This window comes from Octopus bimaculoides, chromosome 2, assembly GCF_046866305.1.
Source record: "Octopus bimaculoides isolate indiv1 chromosome 2, ASM4686630v1, whole genome shotgun sequence".
Classification (NCBI taxonomy): Eukaryota; Metazoa; Mollusca; class Cephalopoda; order Octopoda; family Octopodidae; genus Octopus; species Octopus bimaculoides.
The window spans coordinates 186,348,065-186,357,732 of NC_142929.1; the positions used below are offsets into that span (position 1 = coordinate 186,348,065).

The 9,668-nt window shown below is 38.4% G+C and overlaps 1 long non-coding RNA gene across 1 annotated transcript in view; it reads right to left on the reverse strand.

Annotated features, from left to right (window-relative positions):
• The window catches only part of LOC106883900 (uncharacterized), a 27,471-nt gene extending 18,464 nt beyond the window's left edge, over window positions 1-9,007 (reverse strand). Inside the window, exon 1 of the long non-coding RNA XR_001411173.1 lies at window positions 8,563-9,007. This is a non-coding gene — a long non-coding RNA (uncharacterized LOC106883900). The remainder of the gene's footprint in view (window positions 1-8,562) is intronic.
• Window positions 9,008-9,668: the final 661 nt, after the last annotated feature.

Here is a 9,668-nt window from a genome sequence, read left to right on the forward strand (position 1 = left end):
TTTCGTCTGCCGTTACGTTCTGAGTTCAAATTCCGCCGAGGTCGACTTTGCCTTTCATCCTTTCGGGGTCGATTAAATTAAGTACCAGTTTCGCACTGGGGTCGATGTAATCGACTTAATCCGTTTGTCTGTCCTTGTTTGTCCGCTCTATGTTTAACCCCTTGTGGGCAATAAAGAAATTAGAAAGGCGGAATACTGGATTTAATCGATATTACTGGTGTGAAGACGTGTGGCTTAGTGGTTAGGGTATTACACTCACGATGGTAAAATCGTGATTTCAAATCCCAGGCTGGGTGCTGCATTGTGTTTCTGAGCAAAACACTTCATTTCTTGTTGCTCCAGTCCATTCAGCTGTAAATGGGCTCCAGCAATAGCAGAGGAGAGGTGTTGTAAACTAAGTCATTAATACGCTATGAGAATAGCTCATGACATGCCTAAGTATATAACTGGTATATATTTATCGTGCAGTTACTGTTAATACCTCGTTCAGAGATTTAACATTGGTATATATTTAATTAACCCTCAAAGATGCAAAATAAAACTGGGCCAGGTGGAATTTGAACTCCGAAAGTAAAGTAAAAAAATTATATTTCGGTACTCTAACCGTTTCTTCGGAATTGGGAAGTCATAAAGTATTAGGAGCTGGGAGTAGGGTCTATGATTGATTTATCGAATCAGATATGAAGGGGACTGCAACCATGAGATTTTCTGGTCCTTTTGGACTTTAGGTTGATTCATCGAAAATTTGGGAGGGATTTCTAGAGTTACGTGGATCTGGAGAGAAAGGACTGCGAAACGTGCCTCATGTAAAGTCTGGAAGGTTAGAAACGTGGAGATAATAAGATACAGGTAGATGGGGTGATAATAAGATACAGGTAGACGGGGTGAGTTAGCATGACTGTCAGGGTACTAGTGATGACCATAGTGTTGTTGTTGTTGTCGTGGTGGTGGTAGTGGTGGTGGTGGTGGTTCTTGTAAGGTGTTGGTGACTGTGGTATCGGTGGTAGTAGTAGTGGCAGTGTTAGTAATGGTGTCGTGGTGGTGATGATAGTGTTCGCGTTGATGATGGCAATGCTGATGGGGATGGTGGTATTAAGAATGGATGTTGAGGTGGTGGTGATGGTGACAGCGATGGTAGTATAGTAGTAGTGATAGTGATGTTGGTATTAGTGGTGGTGATGATGATGATGATGATGATGATGACGATTAAGGTGTTGATTGTGGTGGTGGTTTTAGTGGTGGTCACGGTGATCGTGATGTTTTAGTGGATGGACTTATAAAAATGGAAGTGGTATTGGTGTGTATACGTATTGTATGTATGTGTGTCTGTTTGGGATCTAGTTCAAAACGGGGGCACCAGTTTTCATTTATGTTTTATGTAGTGTTTTTGGTACCGAAAGACTTTCAAACTTCGTATACTTATCTATTTTGTGTTATAGAACAGAAAAAAAATTTTTGTATTCGAAGTTATTTCATGTAAAAAAATTGTCTTATTTCGATAATTTCAACCAATCACTGACAAGTATTCAGCTGTTTACAGTTACTCCTTTGGCAGTTTAAGCGGTTCCTTTGGCAGTTTAAGCGGTGTAAAGCGTATTTAATTTCCATTACTTCTGACATTTTGCAGAGAGGCAACACACGTGTGTTCGTTTTCCTTCGTTTTATTTTTAATATAATTTCGTTAACATGCCTGAACTGTATGTGTACAACATTTGCCCTAACCCTAACCCTAACCCTTCCCTCAAAAACCAGGCCTTGTGCCTATAATAGAAAGGTTTATTAGCTACTGCCAATATGCTTCAGCCATTTTTGACAAGGAAATAATAATTTTATCACCGCCAGAATCGTTTGAGAATCGTTTGTTTACGTAGTCAGCACTTAATGTATTCAGCTGAATGGACGTCAGTCATTGGTTGAAATTACAGAAATACAACTTTAACATGAAATAAGTTGCAATATAATAATTTTTCTTAAGAAGACTAAGAGAAAAAGATGTTTTATATGACACATTCTACCAGTGTCCCAAGTTTCAAAGTGTTTCGTTAAGAAAATACTGGTGCCCCCGTTTTGAACTAGATCCTCTGTTTGTGTATGCTCACTCAAATATGTTTGTATATATCAATATATATCTGTCTCTCTCTCTATATATAGTCATATATCATTATATAAGTGTGTGTGTGTGTGTGTGTGTGTGTGTGTGTGTGTGTGTGTGTGTGTGTGTGTGTGTGCGCGCGCGCGCGTTAACTAACAAGAAGTGCTTCGTGTACTTCTTGTTATTTCGTGTACTTCTATATTTAACAGGTTCATGTACATTCGGACGTGGAAAGACCTTCGCTGCTGAAATTGTCTCAAGAGAAAACTTCCCCTTATCTATGTGAAAATATCATTAGGATATGAATAACGTTATCGGACCGTAGAACGCATGAATTTCTGCATCGTTACGCATCATCAGCTACGGACACCAAATCCGTCGTCCAGTAGCCGTTCTGTCTTTCTATCTCTCTGCCTTTCTCTTTCTCTCTCTCTCTCACGTGCGTGTATTGCTTATACTCACACACTTATACTCACACACTTATACTCACACACTTATACTCACACACACACACACACACACACACACGTATATTCACACGTGAATGTATATGTGCTAGCTGTGTATGCATATTCATGTATAAATGTTTAAATGGATATATCGATATAGATATAGGTGAATATGTATATATGTATGTATGTATAACCCATGATGGCGGTTGTGATGTATCTTTTACTTTTTCGTTTTTGGTTGTTTTCCGAAGTCTGTAAAAGGGACTTTTTAAAAAAAAAAAAATAAAAGCTGGAATGAGTAGGCGGAGAGAGAAGGGTGGGGGTAATAAAACATTAATGAATAAAGAAAAAGATAAAAATCACAACTAAAATAGCAAACAAAAACTATATATATATATATATATATATATATATATATATATATATATATATATATATATATATATATATATATAATGGCGGTAAAGGATGATGGTTTCACTAACAATCTAATTATTCTCTACCGAACAAAAGTAAACGAAACCGGACCATCGGAGATGAGTTGGCGGAAAGAGAGAGAGGAAGGGGAGAGGCGGAAGAAAGAGGGAAAGAGGGAAGTAGTGAGAGAGAGACAGAGAGAGAAAGAGAGAGGGAGGAAGTTTGTTTCATGTATCTACTTACATCCTATGTATGGGTGCGTTTGTGTGCGGAATGCGCTGGAGCAGAAGCAGCAAAAGATAGCGGCAATTCGCCATATTGAAAATTTCTTTCCTCTTTTGAAAATTTTTCATTCTTTGTTTGTCTAATGTATTGTGAAGCTTTTGTTTTGGTATTAACGTTACTTTATAGCATTTTTATTTTATATCTTCCTATCTTCTCATTTTCTCTTCCTTTTTGTTCTTTTCTCTTTTCTGTTTTTCATCTTTCATTTTTTTTTCATTTCGGTTCTTTTATTTCTAATTATTTCTTGCTCTCTCTCTCTCTCTCTCTGTCTCTCTCTCTCTCACAGACACACACACACACACACACACACTTCTCTCTCCTTCTTTCTCTTTCATTTTTTATTCATCTAAAACTCGGTCCGAGCCAGGAATGAGAAACTGGTAAATGAGAGAAAGAAACTGGGTATTATGTGTGTATATGTGTGTGTGTGTGTGTATGTGTGTGTGCACGTGCGCGCGTGTGAGTGTGTGTGTGTTTGTGCGTCTATATATATATATATATATACATGTGTGTGTGTGTACATATAATGTGTGTGTGTATGCATATGTGTATGTATATGTGTGTGTGCGTGTGTATCTTTGTATGTATATGTATAAATGTTGAGAGAGAGAGAGAAAGAGAAGAAGTGCGGAGAGCAAGAATGAAATGTTGGTATGGAATAGAGATTCAAGCTTTCACATACATAGACTCACAGACTCACAGACACAGACACACAGACACAGACACACATATAGATACGCACTTAAAGACAGAGCAAAAGAAATATTTCTCCGCCGTCACAGCCATCTTTACCACCAGCGCCATCATCAGTTCTGCCGCACAAGCAGTAACAACAATAGCAACAACAACAATAACAACAACTGCATCAATAACAGCAGCTGCAGCAGCAGCAGCAGCGGCGGCGGCAGCCATTTTTGCCTTTGAAGTCGGTTAACATCAAAGAAAGTCGGATTAGTGTTTCTTCAACGGAAGACAAAACTACTAACATCTCTTTAGTCATTGAATAAAACAAGATATTTGTGTGTAGCCATTACGACTGCCACCGCCACGACCATCACCATCACCACTACTTCTGGCTCCACCACTGCAGCAACTCTTACTACTACTACTACTACCACGACTTTAATATTAAAAAAAAAACATCTCCACCTTCACCATCACCACCACCACAAACTCTACAACCTCCACCACCACTACAACTTCCAGCATTACAAATATGATAACTACCTTCACTTCCACCAGAACAACTATCGCCACCACCATCAAAACCACCACCACCACCACCACTACTACTAACAGCATCTCCACTTCGAGCCTTATCACCACCACCACCATCATCATCTTTCACTACCACAACCTCTGCCTCCTTCTCCTTCACCACCACCCCTATTACCACTACCACAACCACCACCACAACTTCCAACATCGCCAGCACGACCATCAACATGATCATCATTGCCTCACCACAACTTCTAGCACCGCCATAATACCAGCCGCTACCCAATCACCTTCACACCACCTATGCTATCAATACAATCAACAAGAAGGACCGATGCTCGACTTGCTAGAAATACCAACCAAATATCCCTTAACTATCTCTCTCCTGTCTTAAGTAAGGAAAGGACAAGACAATATAGTCTTCCATAACTCTAAAAATGATGAGATGGTCACATGACAAATTTGCTTTATCAGGAGTGATTTAGGACTAACCAAACAAAAACAACTCCGAGGAGATCCTCTCCGTAACTTTGACAGCCAGTCAGGCAGCAAGGATCTTTTAGATGAAATATCTAAGACTACAGTTCTTCATTCCCAATCATTCTGAGTTCGTAACACACTGGAACAAACTAAAATACGATGTACCTCATACTGTAATTTTAGAAAAAAAAAAATGGTACTTTTTGGTTATCTCACCCCCATTAAAAAATTGGGTTATTTCACCCCGTTTTACGAGAAATATCGGTACTTTTGGTTATCTCCCTCAACAGAAAACTTGTTTAACCCTCAATAAAGCAAAAAAAAAAAAATTTTTTTAATGAAAATATAAATAAACATGAAAACTGAAAAACAATAAACATCTTATTGAATCTGATAACATTTTTATAACAACTCATACCATGCCTATTAAAGAAGCCAAACATCAACAATGTGTTGAAGTATTGAATCAAAACGATCTCTTTTAATCCAATCTGTTGTCGCCACATAAACTCAATTTTTTAATGGGGAGATAACCTAATTCTAATGACAATTTTTTAATGGGGGTGAGATAACTAAAAAGTACTAAAAAATGCAGCTTGATAGTTTGCAATTTAGAAAACATATATAGAAAATTATTGTTTATCATCCACTTGTGAGAATGCCGAATGGTTAAGAAATTCGTTATACATTCACTTGTTCTCGGGTTCAAGAAACATCCTGGATAAGCCTCTTTTGTCATCTTCTTGGGCCACCATCTTCCTTGGGAAGATGGTGGCCCAAATAAATAGGTCTATTCTTAACATTCGGCAGTAAAGTATCGAACGAAACTAAGAGAGAATACTAGCCCTTGGCAGGAAGTTTAATATGGGACATGTAGGTTTCTCTGATTGACCCTAAATGGTGGTTTCCCTTTTGGGATACATTTTTCTTTCATTAACCCTTTTATATTTACACCGTTGTTTTTTTATGTCTGCTTCTCATTCATAGTCTTCTCTGTAATCCCCCACCCTCATCTTTGCAATCTGTCTTTGTAATTCTCCACCATCTGTTACCCCTGTGCTGTGAAAAAAGCAATGAGCTGGTAGGATCGTTAAAGCGTCGAAAAACTGCTTTGTAGTATTTCTCCCGGATCTTCACTTCTGAGTTCAAATCCAGCGGTCAACTTTGCCTTTTATCCTTTCCGTTGATAAAATAAGTACCAGTCAAAAACTGGGGTCAATGATATCGACTAATCCTCCTCTCCACAAAATTGCTGGCTTTCTGCCCAAATTTGAAACGACCATCATCAATCATCGATGTCATCGTCATCGTCATTACTATTCGCTGCTGACCTGTTCAGACGTATTTTTATATTGTTCTGACCATTCAGAATTACAGTGCCGGAGACGCTGCCGTAAATTCACCTGGAACAGCTGGTATCAACTAGGGAGATGAGTAAATAAGTGTTCAGCATCAAATCCAGATTCTATTCAAACTGATCGGAAACATTTCTGAAGGTACTGGTATTGACAACAAAGTTACAGACATGGTGAGGCTCCCTGACCCCATTTACTTTAAATGTTGGATGCAGGTTTATGATATGGTGGAACACAGAAGGCCCATATGCTATAACTGTGGAAGCACGAACCACTTAGCTGTTATCTTCATTGTAGTAAAGGAGAAGAATACGCAAGACATCTGTTATTAGCACCCATAATACAGAAGCAGAAGCAGCAGCAAACACAATGAAGGAAGTAACATCCCCACGATCAGTAGTGACAACAGTAGCAATAATCCTAAGAACATCAGCAACCGAACACATTAGCAACTGAACACATTAGCAACCCCAAAACCTATCAGAAGTATAACTGATGAGTGTCCCTCCACCACCACATTAAATAAACACGATCAACATAAATGAGATAGATACAGACATAAGCGGACATGCTGGTCTTCATCTCAGATCATTCTCTACAACAATTCATTAAATGACAAAAATGAGAAGTACAATGGTAAAAAATCGTGTTGAGCGAGCAGAGGAAGAAAAATAATAGCGTAGGCCGAGGAATTTGACGTGACATTGAAGTAACCGCCAACCAGCCAAAATCCCCGCCTCACCACCACCATCACAACAACAACAGCTAAAGCTGCAGTCTCGAAACAACAAACGCTACATGAGATAAACATGTAAAGACAAGAATAACCAGAGCAAACATATCGACAGAAACAATCAAAACATAAGCAAAAAGAACAATAGCAGTAACGATAGCAGCCACAGTAAAAATAAGCAAACCCGTAATCAGTCCTTCTACTCAACTCACTGGTTGCACTAGAAAGAAATAGTAAATAAAACAACCGAGAGATAAAATATAAGCAAAAAGAGAAATTCTTGAAGAATTAGTTCTAAAAAACCATGAGATAGACTTCTGGTGATGTTTTCACTACATGAGTGTACTGCAAAACTTTTCCTACATGAAGTAAGATTTTCTGAAAAAGAGCGGACAAAGAACAATTAGAGCGGACTTTGAAAGCTCTCTTCTCTGCCAAGAATTATCCAGTCTTCAAAATAAGTGTGAATTTTCACCTTTTCTCCGCCCCAACAAGGACCATATTTAGAGTTTGTGGAGTAAAAATTCACAACACTTGCAGTTGGCCTGCAAGCAAGATCTGTTGCTTACTGCCTTCATGTCATTACATATAGAAGCGGTAACTATTAGCAAACCAAGATTTTGATATAGATATTCACGCTTCTCGATGATTACAAAATGTAGGTTTCTTTCAGTCGCCCTGACCGAATGGAGTGGTAGTGGTGTTTCAAAAATGGTGCTGGTAATATTTCTGAACCCAGAAGAAAAGCCAGTGGCCTTGGACAAGTTAAGACCAGCAGCGAAAGAAGTGTCTTTAGACTAGTGTCTGTTTGTGCCACGACTAGCGCAGCGTAGCCGGGAGGGCTTTTCCATGCGTTTAAAAACATTCGTGGGGACGTCCTCGTCATTAGTATTAGCGAGTATTTAAAACCAACACACCATCTCTGGTAGCTCCAACACACCATCTCTGGTAGCTCCAACACGCCAATCTGGGTCGCATAAGTCGTATCCAGGTAAAGTATTTGTTAGTTCAGCGGATAAGGGTAGCTTAAACTATCCACAGTTTCGGTTGATGGTCTTATGTAGACCACAAGTCTGTTATCTGCACGGTAAACTGAGATAAGATACATCGATAGGAAACCAGTTACAAGAAAGTGAGCACGTTGTTTCCGGTCGGATGCCTACAGCAACGGTTCTCTGATAGTGAAACGTTCATAAAAGGGAAAACCATTCGGTCGTGGAAATAATTAAAACACGTCCCCCACCACGAATAACTGATACATCACACCATTATTAGCATAAGCACTACGTATAATCAAGTCCTCCGCTAAACTGCTGCATAATACGTGATACCTTGTGTGGAGATATTTGGAATATGTGGCACAAAACAATCTGTTCTTGGATCTGAACTTGAATTGACAAATATATTACTTCTTTTCAAAAGGGATTCAACTATTCACCCCTGAGTTCGACTGATCTGAACAATAGAGTGATATTGTAAATATTAAATCATAGATAGTAGATTCACTTATTCGCTTCTCTACACACTTACCTGCAAACCGTTGCCAATGGTATATGTAATTAGCCATTTTGGGATTTTATCACCAGCTCACGACAGAATTTTAACCACTAGCAATCAGTAAAACAGCCAACTGTTAACCACAGTTCACAGATCTTGCTCTTCCTTGCAGGGACTAATCGCATGAACATCGACATACGAACGAAAGCACTATTTTTACAAGTCACAAGCTATTGAAGCTTATCAGTTTACAGCTACAAGCTAGAGCAGCGGAAACGGCTGCTAGAGCCCGCAAGCCATTGCAGTTTGTTCAGCATACAGTTACAAGCCATTTGTAACTTACATAACTTTTAGTCACACTTCATTGCATCTGATGCAATTTACAGTTGCAAGCCAATGCAACTTTTGCAGCTTATAGTTACGCATACTTCGTCGTCCGTTGCAACAACAGAACCTCGAATAGGATTCTTGCTTTAGCTCTTCATAATACGAGACGCGTGAATAATTAACTTGAACGCTAATTTATAACTGTCAGATTCTGTAAAAGCATGCGTATTTTTCTCCTTTTCCAAGCCTCTCTAAAAAAGATTCGTAATACACAACAGTGTCTAACGTATTTTCTATACATGAATTATTTAATAGAAATTGATTCGAGAATTTTTTATATAACGTATGAAGAGTTCAAAGTAATATCAAAACATTACTCGGAACTGATGTTTTATATAACACATAAATACCTATATCATATTAGTTTAATCTGTGGTCCTATATTATTTGCAATAAAAATCATTCTATGACTGGGACTAGACAGTTCTAAACACTAAAATCAGAACAGAGTATGAGATGATAAATAAAGAGATAAATTAATAAATAAATACTTACACACTTATAGACTTATGCATACATACATACATACATACATACACACATATATGTATATGTGTGTGTGTGTGTATGCATGTGAGTTTGTGTGTGTGAGTATATACATATATATATGTGTGTGGTGTGATCTATAAGTATCCGGACTGTGGCCATAATAACGAAGCTAAAGCATGCAGTGTGAAGCCGCTTGGCACTGATTGATCTTGAACTTTGCTGTGCATGCGCACTAAGTTTTAACGTTCTAGCTTACTTCCGTT